Source organism: Alligator sinensis, unplaced genomic scaffold (assembly GCF_000455745.1).
Source record: "Alligator sinensis unplaced genomic scaffold, ASM45574v1 scaffold811_1, whole genome shotgun sequence".
Lineage (NCBI taxonomy): Eukaryota > Metazoa > Chordata > Crocodylia > Alligatoridae > Alligator > Alligator sinensis.
The window spans coordinates 604,383-631,143 of NW_005842579.1; the positions used below are offsets into that span (position 1 = coordinate 604,383).

At 47.1% G+C, this 26,761-nt stretch overlaps 1 long non-coding RNA gene across 1 annotated transcript; it reads right to left on the bottom strand.

The window, feature by feature from the left end:
- Positions 1 to 2,456: 2,456 nt before the first annotated feature.
- Positions 2,457 to 24,912, bottom strand: LOC102384622. Its single transcript, XR_324845.3, has 4 exons — positions 24,841 to 24,912; positions 23,616 to 23,697; positions 10,809 to 10,944; positions 2,457 to 2,709 (listed from the first exon to the last, which is right to left on the bottom strand). It is a non-coding gene; the product is annotated as an uncharacterized LOC102384622 (long non-coding RNA).
- Positions 24,913 to 26,761: the final 1,849 nt, after the last annotated feature.

Genomic DNA, 26,761 nt, shown 5'->3' on the forward strand with positions numbered 1-26,761 from the left:
AAACCGCAGCGATGCCATGGGGCCTCCCCCACCCTGGAAAGGGAGACTGACCTGGTGGTTTAGGAACTGGGCTGAGACTTAGGAAATATGGACCTAGTCCTGGCTCTGCTGCTACCTCTGAGGAAGACCTCAGTCAGTTCCTTTAATCAGGTCGGACCTCAGTTTCCCCATCTGTTTCCCCACAGAAATGCATCAACTGCTCAGGCTGGTGCAGCTCCGCAGACTCACACTAGCTTAGGGCCAGAATGAGAGATCTTCCCAACGTGAAGCCTAAGCCCCAGAGAAATGCCAGAGGAACCTAGTTTTCAGCATCCGGTTCTGCTATAAGGCATCATGCTCTGTAACTGAGAAGGGACTTCACCACTGGCTGCAGGTCCATATGCCAAGGGAAGAGATGTGATGACTCTGAAACTTAATAAAGTCGCAAAGCTAGCCGATGACTCAAAGGTGAAGTTAAATAAACCAGGTGCAAATATTTCACAGTGATGGTCAGGAACCACAGGAACAGCTTCCCCAAGGGAGTGGGACTGGTCTTTGTATCGCTCAAGCACAACGTATGGGCTTGATGCTCAAAAGTGTCAGACAACATGCTGTATTCTCTCTGTATCTCTCTGACCTGGGCTAGCCAGCAGCTCAGGCTGGATAATCACAGGGTCCCTTTGAGCCGTAAAGACAGTTTGTCAGCAGCTGTGTTGATTATTGCTGGAGATGTGGGAGCTCAGGTCGGACCCACCCACTTTGGCTTCTGGATCTGCATCAAGTTCTGCGGCTCAGGCTCTTCTCTGCAGCTAGCCAGAAGCCAAACCCTCCTGAAGTCCAGCCACCCTCAATCATTGATCCTAACCTCTTCCCCAGGCACTGGTTTCAGAGAGCACTCATTCAGCACAAGCCTGGGCAGGAAAGGAGTACGCTAGAGTTCGAAGGCTGGGCTCTACTATAGAGCTGGTTGAGGCTCATGAGCCTCTGTGCATAGCTCAAAGGGATATTTCATCCCTTTGATGAAACCCTTTCAGTCCTGACTGGTTTATCAGCATAAGCTAGAAAGCTGAGGACCTTGACCCAGGACCTTGCACCTCTCTGAAGCCATTCTTGAGCAGACACAATCCCAGATACAGCCAGTAGTAAGATCATGTACTGAGAGTGTGATGTAGCAGGTAGGACCATGGGGAGAAGATGGGGATTTGCCCCCCACTTGGAGGCTGACCTGATGCCAGTCACTGCTGCTCTTGGGTGTCTCTACCTCTTCTTTTGGAGACTGAAATCTCTTCCGGGCAAGAGATGTCTGAGGTGAGGGCACTTGCTGCATGCTGGGAGAGTGGGTTTCCATGCTCTGCTCTACAGCAGCCATCCTGTTGCACAGGCAGTGGGAGAAGAAACCTCTCACCCACCAGATCAGAAGCCAGGCCTCTACCTACCCAAGGCAGCCTCCTAACTACTGCTGTAGGCATTCTGCAGTGGGGAAACTGAGGCAGGGAAAGGCCAATTCCCACAAACAGCTCTGCAGCCAGGGATGCTGTGTTTGGTAGGGGAAATGTGGGAGTCCTGGCTTCTACTCCTTGCTCTGTTACATCGATATGCTACCTACACCTACCCTCAAGCCCCAAAATACAGACCGTTCCCTTTAAAGCCCCTTAGTTCTCCATCAGGAACAGCCCAACCAAGCCCCTACGGCCAAAACAGAGCCTCTCCTTCATCCCCAAAACAGCATTTTAGACCTCACCCAAGTCAAAAGTTGCAAACACAGCAATTGATATCTGCCTCTTCTGTATCCTACTTACTGTCTCTCTTGCCAGCCATCAGAGCCAGACACAGAGGAGGGACAAATAGGAAGCAGCCGATTCCCAGAAGGACTTGAGCAGAGCCCTTAGGGGAATGAGTTTGTCCCCTACTTGTCTGTGTGCAGCTGCAGGGAGGTAACACTGATGGGCAGGGTTAGCTTGTGTGACTCTGATTAAGATCAACCCTAAATATACCCTCCCATCTGTCCTCGGGCAAGTCTTCTCTTTGCACCTCCACTTACATTATAATGTTACTCTCTCCCGCAGAGAGGGTGCAAGGATAAATACACTAAAGACAACTGAGGACCCAGGTGCTGTGGTAACGGAGGCTATGGAAGTGCCTGGGATAAGTTGAGTACCTCTTACAGATGTGCGTGCCTGTCACCTCGCACAACAGGGCCCTTATCTCACTTGGGCCCTCCAGGCATTATCTTAATGTTCTCACTAATAATAATATTTCATCCGCCTGATCTGATTAGGTTAAGTCTCATTTGATTTTTGCAAAACACCTTTAATCACCTTGCAAATTCCACATCATTATAAATGAAGCCACCACAAACAGTTTCAGCAATCCAAGTTTTATTTTCGGCAATCCTTTTTTTTTTTTAAATGCAAGAAAGGCAGTCATAAAAAAAAAAAATTACGAACAAGACAGAGGCTGAGAAAACATTAACGGGGGCCCTGTGCTTTCCGCTAAAGTGCCTTCATTTCATTATCATTAAATTTGCCTAGTAATTAGATTTTGGTGCATGAATATTTAAAAAAAATGTAACAGACAGGCTGTCAAAAAACCCACGACGACATCAATTCAATAATTTTTTTTAGACAGAGACATTCATAAGCAATTAACACAGATTTCCAGGGGTTTAGGAGTTGGCTTCTTCCTTCTTTTTTTTTCTCTCTCTCTTTCTTTCCACTTTGTATCCTTCACCTGAAAAATCAGAAGAGAAAAAAACCGTTCTAAATATCAGCACTTTGATTATTTTTTATGTTTTAGCAGTAGATTAAAGTGATCTCCAGGCCATTTTTTCTATGTGCCCATGCTGAGAGAGACTTGTTTAGCATGCTAAAGCATTGCTGCTTTTCTACCCCCAGCCCCTCCCCTCTCTTTGCTAAACAGAAGCAGGCATGAGGTTGGGTCATATATTAGACCTCACCACTCCTGCAGGACCAGATTAAATTAAGGTTGCATGAAGCTTCTGTCTTGATCTTCAGGCATTTCTGCTGAAAACAGTGATTTTGATCACTATTTGCATAATTGTACAGTTACGTATTCACCGGGTCCTTAATTATACGATCTGTGTTCGACACTTGCTTCAGATGAGAACAAGGCTTGCGCGGGGCATACTAAACTGGTGTTGTATGTACCTTTTCCTGGTGTCTATGCACAGATTAGACTGGTCCCTCAATAAGTCTGGCTAGTAGGGTACGTCCCATGTTAAACCCATCAGCCCAACGTAATAACAGGACTGGCATGAACACTTCCCGTGGCTGCTATTCCAAGCTGAGGAGCACAATCATGACCACATCTAGAGACTGCCCCAGCTCCCCCAAGCCTGGCACCTCATCTATACAGACCCAGGCTCTGTATAGCTGCAAGAAAAGCAGTTACACTCTAAATCAGCCACTCTCAGACCTGGGGTGCCCCAAAATCCCTTAACAAAGGGTGCCTAAATGGCTGAGAACCACTGTTCAAACAAAGAGGAACAGAAGGACTCTGATGTCCATTCTACAGATGGGGGAACTGAGGCCTGGGAAGACTGAATGGCTTGGCCAAGGTCACACAGAGTGGCTGAGGCAGAGGCAGGACTGCAACACGGACCTTATGACTCCCAGAGCAGTGTTTAAATGACAACGTCATTGTTTTTCAGGGTTCAATGGCCACTGGATTCATATAAAGATGCCTATGCTGACTGGCAATACTGATCTCCCACCCTGGCCTAGGTAGATGAAGCCCTTTTCCCAGTCCAAGAAAGGAACCCCAGGGTAATAGCAGGCCTCCCATACAGCCATTGCAACGGATACATTTGACCTTAAGCTCATAGCACCATTGCACTAACTGAATCAGCTTGGAGGCATGCTTAGCTTTGCTGACTTCAGCAGTCACTTGAGATCCAGCTCATCTCAATGGAGAATGTATTTGCCACATTGCAGTGTCCCTTCTCGGCTCAGTTCGAGCAGCAGAGACCCAATTCTAATACAAACAACTATCCCAGAACAGGATTTGGAGCTTGATCAGCTTGACAACAGCCTGCAAACAAATTCTCCCTCTGTCATTCACTTTGTGGTGTCACGCGGTTTGGACCAGTGATTCCTAAACTGGGGGCACCGAGCCAAGGGCGATCAGTATGTCAAGTGGACATGGGCTCGCTAGACTTCTCAATGAGAAGCTTAATGAGAAGGATGCATGAAGAAATGAGAAATGTGGGGAGCAGTCAATAGTCCAGTGGTCCAAAGAGCTTTGGAGAGACTCATTTAGACCATGAAGCGCCAGGTCTGTTAAAGACAGGAGCTCAAATCCCAAATCTGAGCAACTGTGGTGCCAATTCAGAGTAAACTCGCTCTAATGAAAGGGTTATGCTAGATTAACAATGGCTGCAAAATTTACCCAGTTGAGAGCTATGGAAAGCAGGTGGAAGAACCAGCAGGTCTCAAAGCACGTGCATCAGAAACAATTAGACAGAGGAAAGCATAAGGAAAACACAAGCATTTGGACCGTGTGCTTAATTTTCATTGATTCTCATCAATTTTTTTTATTATTTTAGGTACCTTAAAAAAAAAAAAAGAAAGAAAACATGCACACATAAAGAAGGAAAATCCTAGACCTCAACCTAGGTCATGCCTCCCCAAAATCTCCTTTGCTGAGGTTTTATCGGACAGAGCAGGGAGTAGAAACAGTTGGTACGACCGAGCTGAGAGACCAAATCAAAAGCATGTGAGCAGATTAAAGAATCAATCCCCCGTTTGATGCAGAGGAAATCCCACTAATTATAAAGAAGGGGCTTATTTCCTGGAGTCACTCTGTTTGAAGTCATCACAACTAGCAATACTTAATTACTCTACTTTATGGAATATAGAACGCCAAGGCCCCCATCCCCATTGCTGGAGCCAGACTTCATGGAGGTGCCTGTGATGTACCACACGTATGGATGGATTATTTATTCAAATGAAGCTCGCCACTCTAACCCGAAATGGCAGGGAGGTTTTCAAACAAGCTTTAAAAAGGGGAGTTCAAACAAGAAAGGATTCATTTATCCGTGCAATCTACCTGGCTATTATGGCAGCCATGTATCTGCCGCGAGACCCATTTGGATTTATCTGCTCTCAGAACTCAGCTTGGAAACAGTACATTTAAAATAGGGGAAAGGGGAAAGAAATAGGAAGGGGTAAAGCCCTTCAGAGAAGGTTAGTCTTGGTGGTAAAAGCACTAAGCCAAGAGGCCGGGAGCAGGCTTCAATTTCTATCCTTGCATTTGTTTCTTAGTGAAGTTCCTTATGGCCAAATCTTGCAAAAGGTGCTTAGAAAGGCAGGGAGATCAATGGGATTCCTTCATCATCAGTGCCCAGGGGAGGAGAGCTCTTCCTCTTCATGGGCATGTGTACCCAGCTCAGACCATGACTTATGCAGATAAACCCAAGCCATCCTTTAGCCAGATCTAGCAGCAGCACCGAGCCTGGCATGCCCCAGTGCCCAAGTATTTACCTAGCTTCATGGGTTGCCTTGCAGCCCGCACGGAGCCACGAGGAAGAAAACACCACCAAGACATGGGGAAGGAAGATTACAGTTGTGACAGGGCTGCCAGGGTATGCATGCTCGGTCTCATTCTCTCCCCCTCTCTCTTTCTGCAGATGCTGACCTAGGCTTTTTAGGAAGCTTTCCCTGTGCTGGAAGCAGCACAGAAAGGGCTGGCAAGCACCAATGCTTGTTCTGTGATCAAAGAGCCAAAGCTCTCTCCAATCCCATTGATGAAGAGCATAAGAGGTGCCAGACTGGATCAGAATACTGTGCTAGATGGACCACTGGTCTGTCTCCTACAGAGGCAGAAATGGATGCTATAGAGGGAGAAAATTGAACCAGATCTCTCTGGAGTGATCTATCCCTTATTCAATCCCTTCCCTGGCAGCATAGGATCATAGAAAATGAGGGTTGGAAGGGACCTCAGGAGGTCACATCTAATCCAACCCCCTACTTAAAGCAAAACCATCCCCAACTAGATCATCCCAGCCAAAGCTTTGTCTAATTGGGTCTTAAAAACCTCCAAGGATTAAGATTTCAACACCTCTCTGCGTAACCTGTTCCAGTGCTTCATTACCCATCTACCATATTGGCTTAGAAATGCCAGAGGAAGCATCTCCAACCATTATATTCAATAGCCACTAACAGATCTAGCAATCATGAATTTATCCAGTGCGTTGTTGAACCTGGTTCGGCTACCTGCCTCCACCACCCCCTGTGGCCGTGAATTTCAGAAGTGAACTGTACATTGTGTAAAAAAGTACCAGGAGCTGAGGTCACCCAGCACAGCCCAGGTCCAGGTAGGATTATCATCTGGCCTGCACCAGTGCAATACCTACCACTGCGGTCACTGGAGCACACCAGCACAGCCCAGGGCACAGAGGCCAGGCCACATCTGCAGGAAACCTGGAGTCTCTGCCTGGCTCTCACCACTGGTCTCTTTAAACACTTTGATTGTCTTTCCTGATATCCCCTAACTTGAAATACAGAGCATCAATATTTTTAAGATCAAAGGAAAAAGGGTTGGAAGGGACCCTATGAGGTCACATCTAGTCCAGCCCCCTACTAAAGGCAGGATCTGCCCTGATTAAACCAGCCCAACCCAGTCCAATGTGGTCTTGAACCATCCCAGGAATGGAGGCTCCACCACCTCTCTGGGCAGCCTGCTCCAATGCTTGACCACCCTCAGTCATCTCCACCCTCAGTTTGCTCTGCTGCAGCTTGAGGCCATTGCTCCTAGTCCTATCCCCTGAGGCCACAGTGAAAAAGTCCTTCTCCATCTTCTCCAGAATCATCCTTCAAAGATTTGAAGACTGTTACCAAGTCCACCCCCAAGTCTTCTCTTCTCCAGACTAACGAACCCTAGCTCTTTCAGCCTTTCCCCATCACTCCTGTTTCCCAGGCCCATCATCGCTCTTGTCGCTCTCTGCTGGACTCCCTCCAATCTGCCCACATGCTTCTTGAAGCACAGGGCCCAAAACTGGACATGGATGAGGTCTCAGCAGAGCTGCTTGATTTACTGTCATGTAATTGGGAAAGGAAGGCCCCAGTGCCTGCTCTCAACGTGGAGGATTGAAAGACAAGTGTTGCTACATTGGTAGGTCTCAGATCAGGCCCTTTGCCTGTATGGGCCATTGGTTGGAGTAGCAGGGAAACACCAGGTGGGTGGCTGCTCCTGCAGAGACATGGCATTGAACCTCAGTTTTATCTGTACTGCTCTTCCCTTTGCTCCGTGTATGAATATTTCTGTGGAGTAAATAACCATATATTCCACTTTGGAGAACCCAGGGGAGGTTTGAAGCAGCTTGAAAGTCTACACAACACCCAGCTTAAGGATTGTCCTAGGAATGACTCCTTTGAGTCATGAGGCTTCTCAGTCTGGAAAAAAAAAGCGGGGTGGAAAGTCCTTCCTGAGATGCACATTGAGGGGGACAGATCATCACTACATCAAGGTCTGGATTCACTTAGAAGGAAAAAAAATGGCCTTGTGCAGAACAGCTGTGGAACAGCGAGGCCTGATTTCCAAAGGCAGCAGAGACAGCGAAGGAGGAACAAAGAAAGCCGGAGGTACTGGTGGACACAGGTCTGCAGGCCTCAAGCCACCTGGTTTGTTGCTACGACTAGATAGCTGCGGGGTTAGGGATCTGAGATGGGATCTGTTTTGGGCTCTGCAACCCCACTGTGACCATTCCCCCTCTATAAAACCAGGGATAGTGCTACTTTGCTTGCTGCTGGCTTGTGTTATATGGAGCAGGGGCTACTTGTCCTCATTGTATGCACAGCTCCCAGTGCAGGGTAACCCCAACCCAGCATGGTGCCTCAATGCATTTCTTTTCTAATAACTTAGACACTGCACTGATTATGGGTGCAAAAATTAAAGGCCGTTTTAAAATACTCAGACCCTAGCTCATTTTTCTTTTAAATCATTATTAATCCTTCATACCTAAAGAGACTAAATCTCATGCAGGTAATTACATTCCATCTCACTAAATTCCTCCTGCAGTTTCAGCCATATACAATATTCCCTTTCACTCCCTGCTATGGTGTGCTAGTGAGGAGCTTCCACATTGCACCCCAGCTGCACACATGTCAGAGACAGATTAAAAAAAAAAAAAGTGTGCAAAAAAAAACAGTGCAAGAGCTGTAGCAGGAGAGGCAATCACTTTGCAAGCCCAAATGTGTCTGTGTTGCTCTGTGCCTGCAATAAGCTGGGAATAGGCCACCCTCTGCATGGACAGCTTTGCTCTCACATTGTGACATGTCACACCTCAGTGCAAAGCAACGTGAGATGCTGAGCAGTGAGATGGAAAGCTACAACCGAAGCTGACCGGCTCCGAAGAAGTAAGACTAGAACAGATCTGATCTCCTGCTAGTTCTCAGAAACAGCCTGTCAGCAGAGATGAAGGGGAGACGGACCCAGCTACAACGAAGTTAAGGGAGCTGTGCTGGATTTGCATCAGCTGAGGGGCTGGTTTAGAGAGGCAGCAAGGCCTGGTGGATGCTCTTAAAGGAGTGGAAGATGGGTTTAACCTCAGCTCTGCCATGACACTTGAGGAAATGGCTTCCCTGCTTGTGCCTAAGCTTAGGAACAGACTATTCATCTGTACTGGGACAAGTTTTAGTCTGCAGGAGAGAAGACTGAAGTGGGATTTGATAGCAGCCTTCACCTCCCTGCAGGGTGGCCCCAAAGATTCACTGAATATAGGCTGGAAGGGACCTTGGAAGATCATTGGGTCCAGCCCCAAAGAGGATGGAGCTGGACTGATCTCAGTGGTGACAGATGACAGAACAAGAAGCAATGGGCTCCAGGTGCAGCAAGGGAGGCTTAGGCTGGATATTAGGAAAAACTCTCACTAGGAGGGTAGTGAAGTGCTGGAATAGATTAGAGAGGTGGTGCAGTCTCCATCCTTGGAAGTTTAAGGCCCAGCTAGACAAAGCCTTGGCTGGGATGATGTAGCTGGGGCTGGTCCTGCTCTGAGCAGGGGGTTGGACTAGATGTGACCTCCTCCTAAGGTCCCTTCCAAACTTCATTTTCTAGGATTCTGTGATTATAAGCTGTGCCTGCTCTTATCCCAGAACAGAAATGTCCCAGGATTGGCATGTACACACATCACCCCTCCAACTGCAATTTACTGAGTGGCTGAATACACTGCCACTTTTCTGCCATTGATTCAACGATGCAGTCCCAGGACAAACATTCAGATACACTTTGTGATATTCTGGGGCAAACTGTTAGCTTTTCTTACCCTGTGAACTCTTTTATTCTTTGTCCTGGGACAGTGGACACAGATGCCTGAATGACTTCATTTTGGCCCAGGACAGAGACAATGTCCATTTGTAGCCTCAGTTTATCCAATCTGTAAACCAGGCACATATCTCAGAAGGTGGTTGAGAGATCAGTTATTTTACAGACATGCTCCCCTTCTCATTTAACATCAATTTATACTGCTAATGCCTCTGCCTTCAATGGAGTTAGCCCCCATCTATGCTGATGGGAAGGACCTCCGCATCTGACAGTGCAAATAAAAAATACAATGTACTACAGAGCTCAACTGCCTTCTCCCACCACTGGACCCAGAAAGGAGCTTCATTTAAGCCAGTGCATTGCTGTGGATATGAAACCAGTTTCAGTGTGAAGAGAATCCAATCCCATTTTATTTTAAAACCAGGAAAAAACCTCCAAGGCTGGCTTCCTCTTTTCAAGCACTTCTACTTCCAAAAGGGACCAGGAGAGTCCAAGGCAAAACACAAGCCATTAAAGGTACCTGTAGGAAGACCAGGTTTGTTCTAACCTCATGTCAGCTCACCCATGATAAGCAACAAAGGAAAGACTATGGGGGGAGTGAAAGGTTTTCCTCGACTTGCTAACACCTGCAAAACCTGCGAAGCACCGTGTCTTCACAAGGAGTTAAACATCATAATTTGTAGCTGCCCTGCCAAAAGCAGCCCTCTGCACTCCACTTCTGCCCCGGCACACAGAAGCGCATAGCAAAGCACCTGCATTTGTGCAGTCGGAGGCAAGCAAGGGTCATTGTTGCTGGTAAAATTTCAAGGCGCTTCACAGATCAGTTTGCTCTTCCCTCTGAGAAGTGCAGCGCTCTGGCCCAGAGCCCTTTATGCCTTGCCCTGTGCTTCTTGCTGATAAGCTCTTGCAAATTCCATCCAGCGTGACACAATCCAGTTCAGCGCAAGGAAGTGCTTAAAATAGATCAGAGTCCAGAGAGGAAGGGGGCCCCTGCCGTTCAGGCTTTCACCTGGAGCCGGGATGATCTGCATTCAGTCCCTACTCCTGCCATGAAGCTGCTCTGCAATTGCTGCCAGGTCCCTTAATCTCCGGTTCCTGTCTGAAATAGGAAACTCCCTTTGCCTGCCTGGTCTCAGTGGTTCTCAACCAGGTGCTGCAGTACTCTGGGGTGCCTTGAGATCCTGTCAGGGGTGTTGCGGGGTGCCACACTATGTCAGGTGTGCAAAAATGACTGGCAAGATAAACCCAGAGATTGCAAATAGGAATCCAGAGAGTTAAAAACCTTCTGACCTGCTTGGGCTTGCCAAGTTTTTTGCAATGGAAGAATTGCTCTAAACTTTTTCTATAGCTAAAAAAAAAAAAAAAGAGTGAATACTAAGAGCTGGCATTTTCCATGAAGTGCCTCAAATCTAAAGGGCAGGGGGCTGAATCTAACAAGGTTGAGAAGCATGGTTTTAGACTGTTAAAAGGACAAGGATCATCTCTTGCTATGCAAGACCATATACAGCTCCTAGCACAATGTGGCCTTGATCTCACCTGGATGTGCTTACCATAGTAATCATTCCCTGGCAGAAAGCATCACTGAGGTCTCCAAACTCTACTGACTCTTTGCTTTTGCTCTGGTACTTCCACGCCCGAGGATGTTACAAGAGTACATTCATTCCCAAGGAGGCCAATATCCCAATGCTGCAAATGGGAAACATCAAAAGGGAGAGAGAAGTTATTTATACAAAGAGGCTTTTTCCAGTTTTACAATTAAGGCCAGGCTCAGCTTGCTCCAAAGCTAAGTCACCTCACTTCAACCAGGACACAGGTAAGAGTAGCAGCCACCTCTCCTGGCACCCAGGTCTTATCTTAAGCATGGAGGTTGACTGCAAAATGGGAAGCTGGTCCTAGCTAGAGCCCAGGTACATGGGAAAGGGGTAGAAAAGGTTAAGGAAAAAGGCAGAAAAGCTCAGCACTAAGCCAGCCTCTCCCCTGGGATGGACCTCAAAGCTTGCAGGGTCTGTTTTCAGGACAACTAGGGTGGCAGCTGGTATTTCCCATAGCGAAGAGCAGACAGCACGATGCTCCCCCGATTCAGCGTGGAATCAGGCTTAAATCTCACTGTAGTTCATCATACTTATGCCCAGGCTTAAAGCCAAGCCTGTGTTTGAGTCCTTTGCTGGTTTGAAGGATGTGGGCTGGAGTTAGGGCTGACAGGAGGGTTGGAGCTGCTGACTAGGGTGCAATGGAAAGAAATAGCTCCAAGTCCTCTCTCAACCTTCATAGGGAGCAGTGAGGGAAGGAGGTTTCTGAAGTGAACCCCTTTTACCTCCCCCTCCAGATGGAGGAAATTTATAAAAAAAAGGGCAACAGGGAAGAGAAACGATGGAGACCGGGTCCCTGCCGGCTATGTTGCCACTATAAGCCCAGGCTCTCATTGAGCCTCCCATAACAAACAGCTCATCGAAAGCAGACTGGGGTCCCGTTGGTCCGTTTCCCTTCATTATTTGCAGTTTGTACACAGCGGTCATTAGGGATTCATTTGGTTTCCCTAGCAGCAGGCATTAGTCTGGCTTTTCTCTCCTCTCTCTCCCTCGCTCTCGCGAGCTCCCTTTATTTTTAGTGTCTTATTTACAGTTTGACAGAGTAACAGTATCCCTTGCAAACTACTCCAGCGGCTTTAATCGGGGGAATAATAGGTCCTGTCTGGAGATGAATAGCATCTAGGGGACAGATTGTTCCACACTCACACGGTGGGGGTAATTTATTTATGTGCGCACATGTCAGGAGGAGAAAGGGACGGGGGGATCTGTATGCAGCAAGGACACTGACAGCGCTGAATGGAGAAGGGAGAATGGAGTCAAATGCCCGGCGCCCCCCTCCTCTCCTCCCCTTGTCAACTGAATGCCTCCAGTGGCCATGAACTTGAGGGGACTCAAAGACCCATTCCCAGGCCCTCTGCGCGTCACGGGGGCCAAGTTCGGTCTAGTCTATTGGGAGGTAGGCCTCAGGCTCCAGATGGACCCAGTTACTGCCGCCACCCCTCCCCAGCCCTTCCCCACATAGCGGCCGTGCAGGGAGCATGTCACATAGCAACGGTACAGTAGCAGGAGCGCAGCAGGGGTCTGGGAAGAGAGGCGAAGCCCTAAGAGAAATACAGGATGGACCCAGACAATGGTGCTCTCTCATATCATAAATTACACGGCCGCTACAAAGAGGCTGCCCGCGCCACCCCCCTCCAAAACACACACGCATGCACGCACGCCGGGTCCTGGCGGGCACCTTCTGGCAGGGATCTGGGTGCTTGGAGCATGGTGGCACGAATGCTTGCAAGAGAGGCATGCTTTCCACCTCCCCGCTGCCCTCCATCCCCCCTCTTTCTTCAGTGTCGGAGGGGGTCAAAGCATCTTGCTTCTCTCCGTTCCCCACTGCAGCACGTTAGCGTGCCATGGGCCCTGTGACTTCTCCAACTGGCTTTGCAAAGTTCAGCCACAGTCGAACCCCAAATCTGGGATCCCTGTTGTGCGCGGTGCTGTACAAACACAGAGGACGTGGAGATAGGACCACCCTGCTCTGTTCATGATCTGAGATCCAACCGGAGAAGACAGAAGGAGAGAGTAACAGGACCCTACAGTGACAGTCTGGTTAGGTGACCATCTCTCTCGCCCTCCCCTCCATGCAAGGCATCTCCCCTTCCATAGCATTGATGTAACCCCTCCATAATCCATATCCTTTCATAGTACCCATCCACTGGATGTTTAAAGGTGCCATTACCCATGGTATCTAGTCACTGAATAGTCCCTGACGGCAGCAGAGCTGTACCCAAGGAAAGAGGATAAACCCTCCTGATTTTGCCATGTTCCAAAAAGCACTATTTCATAGTTGTTATTTGTTAGGGGCTGGAAGGGACCTTACAGATCATCGGGTCCAGCCCCTTTTATTTCTTTTATTCTTTCCACTTCTTCCTCCATTGGAAGAGATGCCTCAAGTCAGAGGAAGGAAAAAGGTCTGGAGTTTAGAAATGAATGTAGTCTCACAGCTGGATAACAAGGGAGGTCTGACTTGAAACCCCCCTTGCAGTTTAGGGCTAAGATTTGCAACTCTGGATAGAAACCCATGTCTCCCAAGGTAGCTTACTCAGCACCAATACAGCTCTCCAGATCACCGTCCTTTTTTGCTCATCTTTCCTTTGCTCTATAACCTCTTGGCCCCAGGTATTTACCTTATACAAGTCATCCCTGCTGCATCCGATACAAGCCACTATGTCCAGTACAACCCTGGCCGAGCTCAACAGCAAGGCTCTGTACTTGGCTGGGTGCAAAACCCTGTCAAATTGTTTTTGGAAAGAAAACATCTAACTAAATGAAATTTTGCACAGAAAATGTCTGCTTCCCCTAGGGGGGAGGGGAAAATGCTTTTTCATTTGGTTTTCTGGATGAAATATATTGAAGTTTCAATTTCCAGCTAAAAGAGTGAGGGCGGAAAAATCCAAGGACATTTTCACTACTATTTTGGTAAAAAATTTCCAAGGGGAAAAGAATTTGGACCATATCTGAGTGCCTGTCTTCACTCAACTCTGCTGCCCTCCACATATCAAATGGACACGAATTCCCCAGGGTCTGCACATGTTTAAGTCGAGAGGACCTGTGAGGAAAGACCAAGTGCCTGGAATACCCCTAGCACACCCGAAGGCTAGCTCCTACAGCAGCAAAATCACTTTAGTGCGATAACAGCCCTAGCACAGAAGTCAAAGTTCAACGAATTGAGCACCCCAAGAGCCCCAGTCTGGTGCATGGCCATAAGACGCTGTGGTAACACCAGGGACTTGTGGCAATTCTCAGAGAAGCCATTTTACCCCAAGACACAAGCCATGCTTCCCATTCACGGGTGTTACTCACTGCTTATATAACTCTAGGACTGCCATCACTGCGATAATTGGTGCTATTTGGGGAGTACCTAACACTCAACAGCACGTGGTTTGGACCATGCTCTCCATTGACCCATGATCCTCCCCAGAGGTCTCACACCAGCTAAATTCCCCAAGCGTATAACACCCTGCACCCACGATTTTTCAACACCCAGAAGTGAAATTCTGTCAAAAAAAGAAGAGGTCTCTAACATCGGAGCCCTAACACAAGGGAAGGTCCTAGCTCTCCCTAGCAACTGGAATGAATGGCAGAGCCAGTCCATCCCAGTCCAAACTCCATCCTTGGACTCAAGACCCTCCCGCCCGTCCACATGCATTTTGACAACAACTTCATTAGTACATTAAGAAGACTCTAGCTGGTACAGAGCTACATTGGGTTGATACAACGGATGCTTGTTTTTTTGCAGAGGTCATTCTTTTCCTTTCCTTTCACTCTGGGGGAACCCCCCCCAAAAACTCAAGGAGGCTTGAAACATGGCAGAGTTGCACATATATACAGCTAGCCCTTGAGTCACCATGGTCACACCAGTTTCAACAATATCCCTTCTTGATGAAAAACCAGTCTAAGCCAAAGAGACATCATCAAATTCTTGTAGGAAGTTTAAAAAAAAAAAAATGAAAAAGGCAGGGGGAGGGGAAGAGTTGTTTCTTGAAAACTCCCAGTATAACATTAAAGAATTAAAGCCTTTTTTTTCTACAAAAATCTAGTTGGTCTAATAAAAAGAGAATCGCCTCTAATGCGAGTTCTGATTCCAGTATAACGCTTGCACTTATTCAGCAGGGTGGGAAGGGGGGCAGGGAAATTGAAATATTGTTGGTTTGCAAAATTAATTTCGCAAAATTAATTTGCAAACCAAAATTCATTTCTGATATCACTTTTCAAAGTGAACCCAAATATTTTAGAATCATAGACAATGAGGGCTGGAAGGGACCTCAAGAGGTCACATCTAGTCCAACCCCTTGTTCAAAGCAGGACCAGCCCCAAATACATCATCCCAACCAAGGCTTTGTCTAGCCGGGCCTTAAAAACCCCGAGATGCCACCACCTCTCTGGTATTTTATCCAAAAAGGACTGTCAGTTTCTAGAGGCCTTTAAAAAAAAATTACCTAAGAAAAGGGAAAATGTCTTTATTTGGTTAATCTCTTTTCTCTCTCTCTCTCTCTTTTTTTTTTTTTCCCGGATGGGAAAATCAACCAGCTCTAAAAATCCAACCTTAACTTTGATGGCATTATCTGATATCCTCGGAGGTGAGAAGAAACTATATATCATTTTTTGTTGTTAGAAAGGCACAACCCAAATACCCTCCTTTCTTTTCAAAAAGAAGAGTTGTGCTTCTTTTGGGCTTTACATGGTGCAATTTCTGGGTCGAAGCACGAGTGAGAAGATGGCTGGGTGGTTGGGACCCTTAGCTAGACCATCAGTAATAGTGCTTCAGTTCCTTACTTCCCCATTTGCTTCCTACACAACTTTTGAACAAGACACTTAGGCTTTGCCTGCATCTGGAGCTCTCCTGGAAGGTCTAGAGTGGACTAACTCCACATGTGGACACCTTGTTCCTATCCAGCTTAGATCACCAGAATAAGATACAAGCCATAACAGGAACCTGTTCTCTGTTAAAAGAGGACAGAGGTCCACCGTTGGAAAAGCAATGTCTGGAACCTCCATAGCACTGCCGATCTGTGTGTCGACAAGCACTGGTAAACCATTAGGCCAACGTTGCATCTCGGGAAGGTGAGACTTCCCCAAGGCCAGGGAAAAAATTGGATAACACAGAATCATAGAAAAGTAGGGCTGGCAGGAACTTCCAGAGGTCATCTGGTCCAATATCAGAGAACTATGCTCCCCTGAGACCAAGGGCGGTCACTTGATCCCTCCTTTGGAGAAGACATTTCATGAAACGACGACCACCATATACCACCGAGATGCATGCCTCACTCCACCACACCCTAACCACATCACCACCAGGGGCGTTTGTACACGCCACGTTTTTAGCCCTTTCTTGCACTGCAACCATGTGACTGTTTGCATGAGCAGGATTAACCCCCGTGACGCATACAGGCGCCCCAGGACTATACAAATGGTGGGACGAGTCGCCACCATTTGAGAGTTTCCAAATAAACTGCAAGTCAACCCAAGTTGGTGGGCTCAGGAAGGCAGGGCTGCTGGGGGAGAGGGCATGCTATGGGCATATCCACACTGCAGTCAAAATGCGACTGCAGCTTGTATAGACAGGCTCAAACTAGCTAGCTTGGCTAGTGTAGCCATTGCAACAGAGAGCTCAGCATCAGCTAACCACCCGCGTATTTACCCAGAGCCAGGGGTGAGTCCTGTATCCTCTCTTCAGCTGCCTACCTCAGCCCCCAAGCCAGGAATGGAAATAAATACACTGAGAGCTTGTCGTTTCATTTAATGAGAAAAGGCAACTTTGGGGTGGGGGGAAATCTGTCTCAAAAAAAAAGTAAATAAATCACTGACATTGGAAAAGGGGGGGGGGAGGGAAGCCCATTTTTGGACTAAATTAAGAAAATGTCCTGAAATTTTTTGAATGGCACCTAATTAATTAGTTTATCATCGATGCCACGAAGAATTTCTTGTCCAACCACGCTCAGGACCCACAACTAAGCCTTCATTTCCAAAATAACAGCGCAGTCCCCGCACGATAGTTCTGTTGAAAATTTTGTCATGCGGATTTATACAGATCATTTTACCCTGTGGCCTGCAGGGCTTGGCCAAAGCCAGAGCAAAACATAAAATCCAGGTCTCTGGCATCCTACCTTAAGCACAAGATATATCCCTGGATCACAGCTTTGGCTTCCTGAGCGCAACTAATTCTCTAGTATCAAGCATGACAGGAATGTTGCCAACTAACGAGAGGTTATAATTATGTAGACAACAAGCCAAAAAGGTAAGGCATTTCAGAAGGAGCATGTTGTAGTGACTAGATTACAAGACCGATACAAATCAGCAGAGGGAAGGTGCTGTCCCATCCGTCTGCCCCGGGCTGCACGGGCTTGAGCCATTGTAGAACCCAACTCACATTTACCCCAAGATCCATTTCCAACCGTCTGGGAGAGAAAAGGGGCTCTGAAGTTGCTATAAGGCTTTTTTATGTTGCCAGGGTGGTATGAATGCACTTCATCTGCAGGTAGCTTGTAGACAAGACTGTGTTGTAAAATGAGTATTGGGATCTAAGACCAGGTCCTGTGGACCGGAGGTGCGTTAGAGACATACAGCTGCAAGCAAACATGGGAAAGGGGTTGGTGATGGGTACAGCAAGGCACCCAGTTTGCCTTACCACGGTCAACAGTCATTCTTGGGAACAGATCTGAAACTGCCACCCCGTTTGTAGAAGTCGTGGTTCCCAAAAAACACTGATCTCTGTGGACCCCACTGACCTCTGGCGTACACCAGTGTTGCACCAGTGAGTATTACAACCAAGTTACTCCAGATTTACATCCATGGGAGCAAAGGGGGACTTGAATGGAAGGCTTGAGTTTACATTGCCCTGCACTGCAAAATGCACCCGCAGAAAGAGGGTATAAAACACTACAAAACCAGAATGGGAATTAAGCACCCCCACATATCACTCATAAGTGACCATACAAGAGGTAGGGCATTGAGAAAACAAGCTCCTAGTGTGTGCAAAGTGCTCCGACTTCCTCCGGTGGTCCTCTTGCAAGTCCATCATTGTGCTGTCAAGGTATGTGGCTCCACCCGTGTTTTATGGAGCTGGATGCCCTGACATGCCAAGCAGTTATTCATGAACAGAGGGGCCCATCCTGGTCCCAACACTGAGCTCTGCAAACACCGAGCTATGGGATTTGGTGCGTGAGGGACAGAGGGCGGCACAGAACCGGTTAAGAACTGTCCCCAAGTCAAGGAGCCGGGGGCACGTATGCATGAGAAAGAGACTTCCCCTCCATCGCCATATGCTGGAAGCTATACCACAATCCTCTCCTGGCCCCCAGATGGTACCCTGGCGTCCACGTAAACACACACATTATATCCTGTCATCCCCGCGGCCGCCTGTGGTTTCCCCAACCGAGGACAAAAGGCTGACACACAAGCTGCTTGACGAGCAGAGATTTGAATAATGCCCTATACAGTACGATCCATCGAGTACAGTGTATTAAACCCGGCTCTAATCCAGAGCCCCGCGCGGCGCACAAAATGGCTACCACTGAACAAGGAGTGGGGAGGCAAGAAACACAGAGGGAAATAAATCAAACTGTCGGAGCCCCCCACCTCCCCGACACCGAAATGAAGCCTCTTTGTGGAGCAGAAAGATCTGTGCTGGTCTAGTCTTCCCCATTCATCCTGAAAAACACGGTAGATCTTCGGTTGCTCTGGCTTTCCCTCTGAGAGTCAAGAAGGATCAATACCGCAAAGACTTGGGAACACGGACATGGTCAGGTTGGATCCAGCCAGCCCCGAATCCAGTTACTAGCACTTGCCAGCACCAGCTGTTTCAGAGGGAAGTGCAAGATATTTAGAGATCACAGGAAAGGCGACCTGGAAGGGATCTCACAAAGTCACCTAGTCCTGCAGGGATCGACAAGAGCCACTTCCATGTAGTGATCCCTGGTAATGTCTCTGATGGCCAAGAGCTCCTGAATCGACAAAAATGCCAAAGTGGACAAAGACAAAGGTATGGACACTGGTTTTTGTCATATGAAAGAAAGAAAAAAAAATAGTCCTGCCATTGAGTTCTTTACACTGTGTAGACCTTGACTCTAATGCTACCAATGCCATTTTCCAGGATCTTTTGTTCCCCCTACACCGTTCTGTCTGCTTTCCTATTCAAAATATTAGTTCTCTGGGGCAGAGACTGGCCCAGCAGGACCCCAACTAAAGATAAGCTTGTAGAGACTAATGCAATACAAATAACAAGCAAAAAGCTCTTTCCATTGTTTAGTGGTTGGTGATACAGCTACCCAAACTCTTGGGGCAAGGGCTGGAAGTTAACACTGGATAAGTTTAGGTAAGATGCAATGTTTTAGCAATGATTGTCATTAGCCATTGGAATGATTTTCCCCAAGGGATGGGGTGGGGTTCCTGAAGATGGGATCCCTTTCTACAAGAGGCCACAAAAGTATAGGCTGGAGGCAGAATTAGGGGGAGATTAGTTCGGGCCTGTGATGTGGAAGTGGTCGGACACTAGAGATAGCAGCTGCTCCTGCCCACTGCTTTTAACCTGTGAGATCCAACACCAAAAGAAACATCGAATCATTGAAAATGAGGGTGGGAAGGGACCTCAGGAGGTCACATCTAATCCAACCCCCTGCTCAAAGCAGGACCAGCCGCAACTACATCATCCCAGCCAAGGCTTTATCTACCCGGGTCTTAAACACCTCCAAGGATGGAGACAAGACAAACATGGTCCTCAGCATTTATTTTCACCAACTCAAAGCTCCTCATGCCTCTTGATCGCCTTCCATCAAGGTTCACAAAGAGCTTCACAGAGGAATCCTGAACCAAACCCTACAACCACCCTACTAATAGATGAGGAAAATGAAGCACGTGATAAGTGAAGTAACTTAACCCAACACCCCCCACCCTGAAAAAAAAGAGAGAGAGTCTGTGACAAAACCAGGAAGAAACCCAAGAGTTTCTGACCACACTTCTCCAGCTGGCATGAAACCATCTGTGCAAGACAATTTTCTTATATATAATAGCAAGCAATTTAATGGTCCATCAACAGAGAGAGCTAGGCAGCCCCCAGGCTGGTTTAAATGGATGTAGCAGACTTGGATGAAGGAACTCTGATTTACAACAGCTGCGGATGTGATTCAGGGTCTATACACAGCCCCATTAGTTGCTGGAGAAGACCTCTCGTGTACAACGGATAACCCATAAGTTTCTTCTTAGAGCTACCTTCTATTTAGGCTTGTTGCCCACTGAAGGGGAACAGGCCAAGTGAACAGTTTCTACCCACATCGTTCACTTGCTGTTTTTTGCCTCTTTCAGTTGGCAGAATGTCAACGAGCACATTGCACATGCCCCAAATGTATTCAAAATGAGTCATTTGTGACTTTTCTAGATTCATCGCGTTTTAAAACCAGAAGGGGCCAGGGTGAGCATCTCGAGACCATTATCACCTCATTTTCTCCCCAGCGTCGTGCTCCCACAGTCAATAGCCAGCATCTGATCTCTGGTGACACGGGCTCTGCAAGTCACACGGCATTGTTCCCGTTCCCAAAAATGAAAGTGTGTAAACTCACAGTTGAGCTGCTGGTGTGAATTCTCATGGGGAAAAAAAATGAGAGACAGAGAGAAAACTTAACATTCACTTCCTGCCATGAGCTGGAAGTTGGGTTTCTACCAGTATTTGTGCCAATACAATTTTGCAGCACAAGTGGCTGTGGAAAGTGAACACAAATAGGGGCATTTTTTAAAAAAAGGCAAAAAACAAGACCCCAGTTTCCCTGCCAGCTGGTAAGTCAAAACCTACCGTGATAAAGAGATATCAGCGTGTATTTTCACATGCAAAATGGCGATTTTTGGCACTGTTTCATGACGTGTATCTAAACAACACGCAACGTGTACAAGCGCCCCTTGATTCTGGCTTCTGATGGCTTCGTTTCTGTCTGCGCTGCTCGAAAGCAGGTGAGAACCAAAGCAAGTCTGCACACACCCAGCCAGCTGGGCTAAATCAATTTAAAATAACACTGTGTGTTAAAAGATTTGCGACTTGGCATGTTAGATCAGATCTCCTATTGCAGGAGACTGCCTCTTGCTAGGTTGGCACAGACCTCCCAGGGGTCTGATCTGCCTCTGGTTGCCTCCACAAACCAAAATGACAAAATTGCTAAAAGGAGCCAACTCCAGGACACCAGAGCCAGACGCCTTCCACTGACCCAGGGACAAACAAGTCCCCGTCATCTCTTCATTGTGACGCAGCATCGTTTTGCCGAGGAACTCCAGGCCACAAGATAGCATCCAAACTAAGAGCTTAGCCTCTGCAAGCAGTGCCTTTGGGGCAGGGAAGTAAAACTTGCATGCTCAAGCCGTCAACCTCAAGCCAAGACAGGAGGATGCATGCATAGGTTAAAAGAAAAAAAAAATCCCCTTCCCATCAGGCAAAACCTCTCTAGCTTTGCACTGAAACCCATACGCTTCGAGGGCCAGGTTCTGAAGTGATCTAAGGAATCCAATGGACAGAGCAGCAGCTGAGGTATCAGCCCTCTATCTCTCTCCATCCTGACACGAAAGGAAAGAGATGACAATTGACAGAGGAAATTTTAGTGAGATAGACTTGGGAAAGCAAAAAAGACTCCCAGTCGTACAATGATGGTCTATTCTCCTGATCGTAAGGACTAATCCTCTTCGGTTTTTAATTGGCATTTGGGATAAGCTGATTTAAACCTCTTCACCTTGTTGGGTTCCCCCCCCCTTTCCTTTCTTTCTTCTCTCTCCTCTCTCTCTCTCTCTTTTTTTTTGGCCCAAATAACAACGCTGCCACCACCAAGTTCCCAGCACAATGACATCTTTGTATGAGGGAGAGAAAAGAGGAAAGAAGAAGGGGGGAGAAAAAACACGCTGAACCAACTCTAAAACAATGAGGAGTTTGTGAATCAAGCTAGGCCGCTGGCAAAGAACCTGCCTCAGCTGTGCCTCATTAATAAAAGCACTGTCTATGGTCAGACCCAGACTTCAGTCCATTCCCATCTCCCCTTCCCTTCCCACTCCCCCCACCGCCGCAGCAACCTTTTACTGGGGTCAAACTCTGAAGAGCCTGCGAGAAGAAGGGCTACCCACAATTGTGGGAATCCTCTCCACTGTCACCTTCAAATTTAACTTCTTTTGGAGCTAAAAAAAAAAAAAAAAAATCCAACAAACACCTGCTCACATGCCCTTACCTCCAGAGGGGGTGAAAAACCCCTGCCTGGATGCGATCCATCGGCGCTTGTACACGTTACGTGTTGATACTGTCCATAGTCCCTATACCTTGCTAGTAGATTATAAAGTGATTAACAAATGAGTGATCAGAGAGGTAGATTCACGCTCTTGATTGATCACTCATCTGTTAATCACTTTATAGATAGGTAGACCCATGCTCCTGACTATCTCTTTATATTCAGATGCCATTGCACCACCACAAGCATCTCCCTCTTTCACAGCAGCGTTTGCGTCTGCATCTCATTGATACTGAGGCCCTTTTGACAGTAAAAAAGAACCTTAAAAGTAGTATAAATTGTGACTTACATCCACTTTCAAAGCACTTTCTGCTGCCAGAGGGGTGAAACTGGGTCCTCAGTGAAAACAGGAATCGGGTGCCTTTATTTCTTCAAAGAGAAGAATGATTCTGTCTGCCCATTACCAACTCTTTCAGTTCAACTGGCTCATATTTGGGGAGGGTTTCTTAGCACCTCAGCTCCTAGACTTGAGTTATAGGGGGGAAAAAAAACCTCCTTTTTTTCCTCTCCCATGAAATGCAAGTTTCAAGTCCAGGTTGTCATGGAGAAAGACTCAAAATCTTGCCATGAATTCACCTTAAAGGCATAGAAGCTACAAGGAAGGAAGGGTGGAAAGCCCCACCACTTATTACTTTAAAAATCTCATGTCTGCCAGTCCAGTCTCTCATGACTTTTCAAGCATCAGGATTAAACAGTGCAGAAATACAGAAGACAGGCAGATGGAAAGGAAAGAGGCACAGACAGCGGAAAGATGCAGTTTGCCATGTTGAATGGGAAGTCAATTAGAAGGCAGAATAGACGTGCTTCTTATAGACTGCCCCGCTATGATCCCAGGACCTCCAAATCCCACTCACTCTCTCACACAGGCTTTGGGCAACCGCTGCACCTGTTTCACAGGTGGGAAAGCCTGGACACAGTAGGACTGATTCTCCTACCATGGGATGGCTCTTCCCTTGGCTAAATCCCAAACTCCATTGCTGAATCCCTGGGTGCTCTGAAACAAATTTGTTTCCACTGCCCCACAGCCCAGGAGGGTTGTATGGATAAATCCATCACAAAGGTGGTCACGTAATGCTGTACTGGGGACACACAAATGCCTTGGCTATATAGAAGAGAGACTTTCAAGCAGGTGTAAACTACAGGCCCATGCATTTTAAGGCCCCATCCCACTAGGGGCCTGAGCGGAAACAAGAATCTAGCGTAGCAGGACGGAGAGATCATAATGCAGTCCAAGCCCCAAGCACCATGGAAATGAGGCACCTAAAAACCTTCGGGTGGGCTGGCCCAAGTAAACAGCAGGGATGGGAACAGAGCCTAGCAGACCCGGTACCTAATCCCTGCTCTAGATACATTTGCAACATAAAACATAACTGTGGGAGCTTGTATTCTTACAACCCGGTCTTATACCCAGTCCATAAATACATGGCTTAGAAGAACTCATGCTCTCTACATCATGACTGCGTGCCTGTGATAGAGATGTGCCCCGGCTTTGAGAGCTTATAGATCCTTCCCAAAGCAATCCACTTACCAGGGAATTCCAGATGAGCTTCCCCAGGTCCACAGCTGGCTTGAGCAGAGTATCGCCTTAAAACCAGGACCCACACTTGATCCTAAGAGAGAAAGAGAGGAAACCTTGTGTGTGTTAGATGGCCATGGACAATCCAGGGGTACTGTGGAGGTTGGGGAGGAGGTCTGTGGTTCTGCACCAGGTGTCAATGACTTTGCAAAGAACAAGGCAAGGGGAAATCAGGCCCTCACGTGTTCACTTGATCCTGTGGCTGCTTGCATCGGGATGCATAGATCCAAGCAGGGTCTAGAGATAAATGCTCAGACAGACAGCTCACAGCGATGCTGTTCCTGCTGGGAGATTTATCCCCAGAAAACCCCAATGCGGCAGGGAACTGTTTTTTACCCTCTGAGAGAGGCAAATTGCAAAAAAAAAAAAACAGCAAACCCAACCAAAACATTGCCAGCCAAGTGGATCAGCTCTGGAACAAGCTTCCAGAAGTAAATGGGTGAACCTGGAGTCCTTTAGGGCACACGGTACAACCTTCCTGCTTGGCTCAGCTTCTAACAATATCAGCTGTGCTTACTCCCCTTCCCCACCACAAACCGCAGCCTGACCCCAGGCACAGCACCCCATAGCACATTAAGGGACGATGGCTAATTTGTCACCACCGGTCTACTTCACATGGAAGGCGTTCAGATGCTCTGGGGACAGGTGGCAGTACCAAGGGCTAAAACAAAGGTGAATAAGGACAAAGCATTCCCTGCGCCCTGCTCAGATTCACAAAGGCCCCATTTCCAGGCTTGCGATTTCAGCTATAGCATCATCCTCCCCCCACCCCGCAAAACCAGCCCTGAATGAGGATCTGAGAACATAAATGCGGTAGCATCCCGATATTAAAAAAAAAGTCAGCAGCAGCCACAATGACAGAGCTGATAATCCTCTTTCCACCAAAAAGTAAACACAGCAAACCACCATTCCCATCACGTTAGCGGCGCAGCCATTCTTCCTCTCATTCGCATGTGGCAGGTCTCCTCTCCCTGATCCCACAATAGCAGAGGGACTTGCTGAGAAGCAAGAAAAAAAAAAATCGGAAGGGTTTTGTCTTTGCAGCTGGCTCTGCCCAGCGCTTCCTGATGTACTTAATTCTGCTTCATGCTGGAGGTCTCCCGTAGCAAAACTGCTTACAATGCTGTTGTAAAAATATTTGACCGGACCCTCAGCGGTCATCAAGGGGTGCAATCACCTGCATTTCGGTGGGTGCATACTCATCCACCCCAGCAGAGGATCTGGACTGTATTGTTTAGGACCATTATCATCGAATGCTGTATTCCTTTCCAGCAAGGCTTAATTGGCTTTATTTATTCACAGGGCGAGTAAACTCAGGGCACCTGCCTTGCCTTTTTTCATCCACAGCTGTTCAAGATCCGTGCATTTATTGAAACTTCCCAACACCATCCCTTAAAAAACCCCACACGTTTTGGTATAGAGGTGGACAAAGCAGCAATTCGGGTCAGGTTGCAATACCTTTGCTCGTGTGCAAATCCCACCCTCTTTAGTGGGAGTAACCGGATGACAGTCTGAGCAGAGAGAACCAGCAACCCCCAACTCCCCCGGGTCACCACTGAGTCAGTGGCAACACTGAGAATAGCACCCAGGTGTCTCGACTCCTACACCTCTTCCCTCCCAGCTCTGATGTGAAGCCAAGCCTACCAAAAAACCTTGGAGGAGTGGGAGGAAAGGGGGGAGCCAGCGCTGACTAAGGTTATAAATAAAAGCAGTGAGAATGTGACTAAGTAGGTGCTGCTAAGCTAAATAACTAAGAGCCTTAGCACATTTTTGCAAGCTTTAGGAAAGTATTTTCCATTCTTGGATAAGGAAGTTGGCAGGCAAAGGCAAAAAAAGACCCCACAGCTGCTTCCCCTTTGTACCTTGGGCTAACATATATAACTGGGTGAAAGGGATTCCAGTGGGGCATGCAGACCCCAAGATATTATTCTCACTTATAGTCAGGCCCCTTTTCCTCCTCTCCATTGTAGCACCATAAATGCACATGACCATAATTACACTTTAAAGCCCCTTCCTATGCCACAGCAGCACAAAATAAGGATCAAACCTGCTTTTATTATAGTTCCACTGAGAATTCCCCATGTGTCACGTACTGTATCTGCATACTGCAAGAAGGTAGTTGCCTGCCACGCAGGGTTTACAACAAGCAAAGAGGGGAAGAACAAGGTAACAGGGAGATAAATAGTCTTGCATTTGAATGTGTTTTTACCAAGTCTATAAAGAATGCTTCCTTTAGGCCAGGCCTGTCCTCCCAGCTGCAATAAAAAAAGAGAGTCTCATTATATAGCGTCACTCTTCCCTGTAAGCACCTCAGAGCCAACCACATCATGCCATGATATGGCAACGTGGCATTAAAACAGAAGCCAAAGCTATTCCAAGCTTTGACCCTATACAGACAGAAATATGCTGCACTTCAAACACTGGAGGGGTCCCAAAGAAGGCAACTGGGTTATTTCCCGTTTAAAGTCTTTGCAGGATGGCGGTCTTAGGTTCACAGGGCCTTTCACTTAGATGGGAAGCAAAGAAAAAAAATACATATGAAAAGTGCGTGAGATTTTGAAAAAAGACCATCTCCCACTATAACCTCAAGTCTACATAGTTACATATAGAATATCATACTGGCTAGTAGTGATAACTACAAAAATGCAAAAATCGTGGCAGGGAAAAAAAAAATCATGAAATGCACTTTAAAAAAAAATCACCAGGTCTTTTTTATTATTTATTTGGGGGCTCCTTTCATCTTCCTTCTCCTTCTTGGCCCTGTTTGGCTGTGCCTGAGTCACACCGTCAAGCCTTTCTCTGCCTCTTTGAGGCCTACAAACTTACTTCCTATAATAATAATAATAATAATAATAGTAATAACGATAATAATAATAGGCTGGAATTCTGCCTTCATTGTAGGGCTCCAGTTGCTAAGGTTTTAAGGGGGGAAAAAACCCATAAAATGTTATGAAATTTGCTATAAAATCACAAGAGTTGAAATGCAGGTGGGTTATATCATAGACACAGAGATAGAGATAGAGATAGAGAGATAGAGATAGAGATAGAGACAGAGACAAAGACAGAGATAGAGATAGCTCTCACTCTCCTATGTGAGA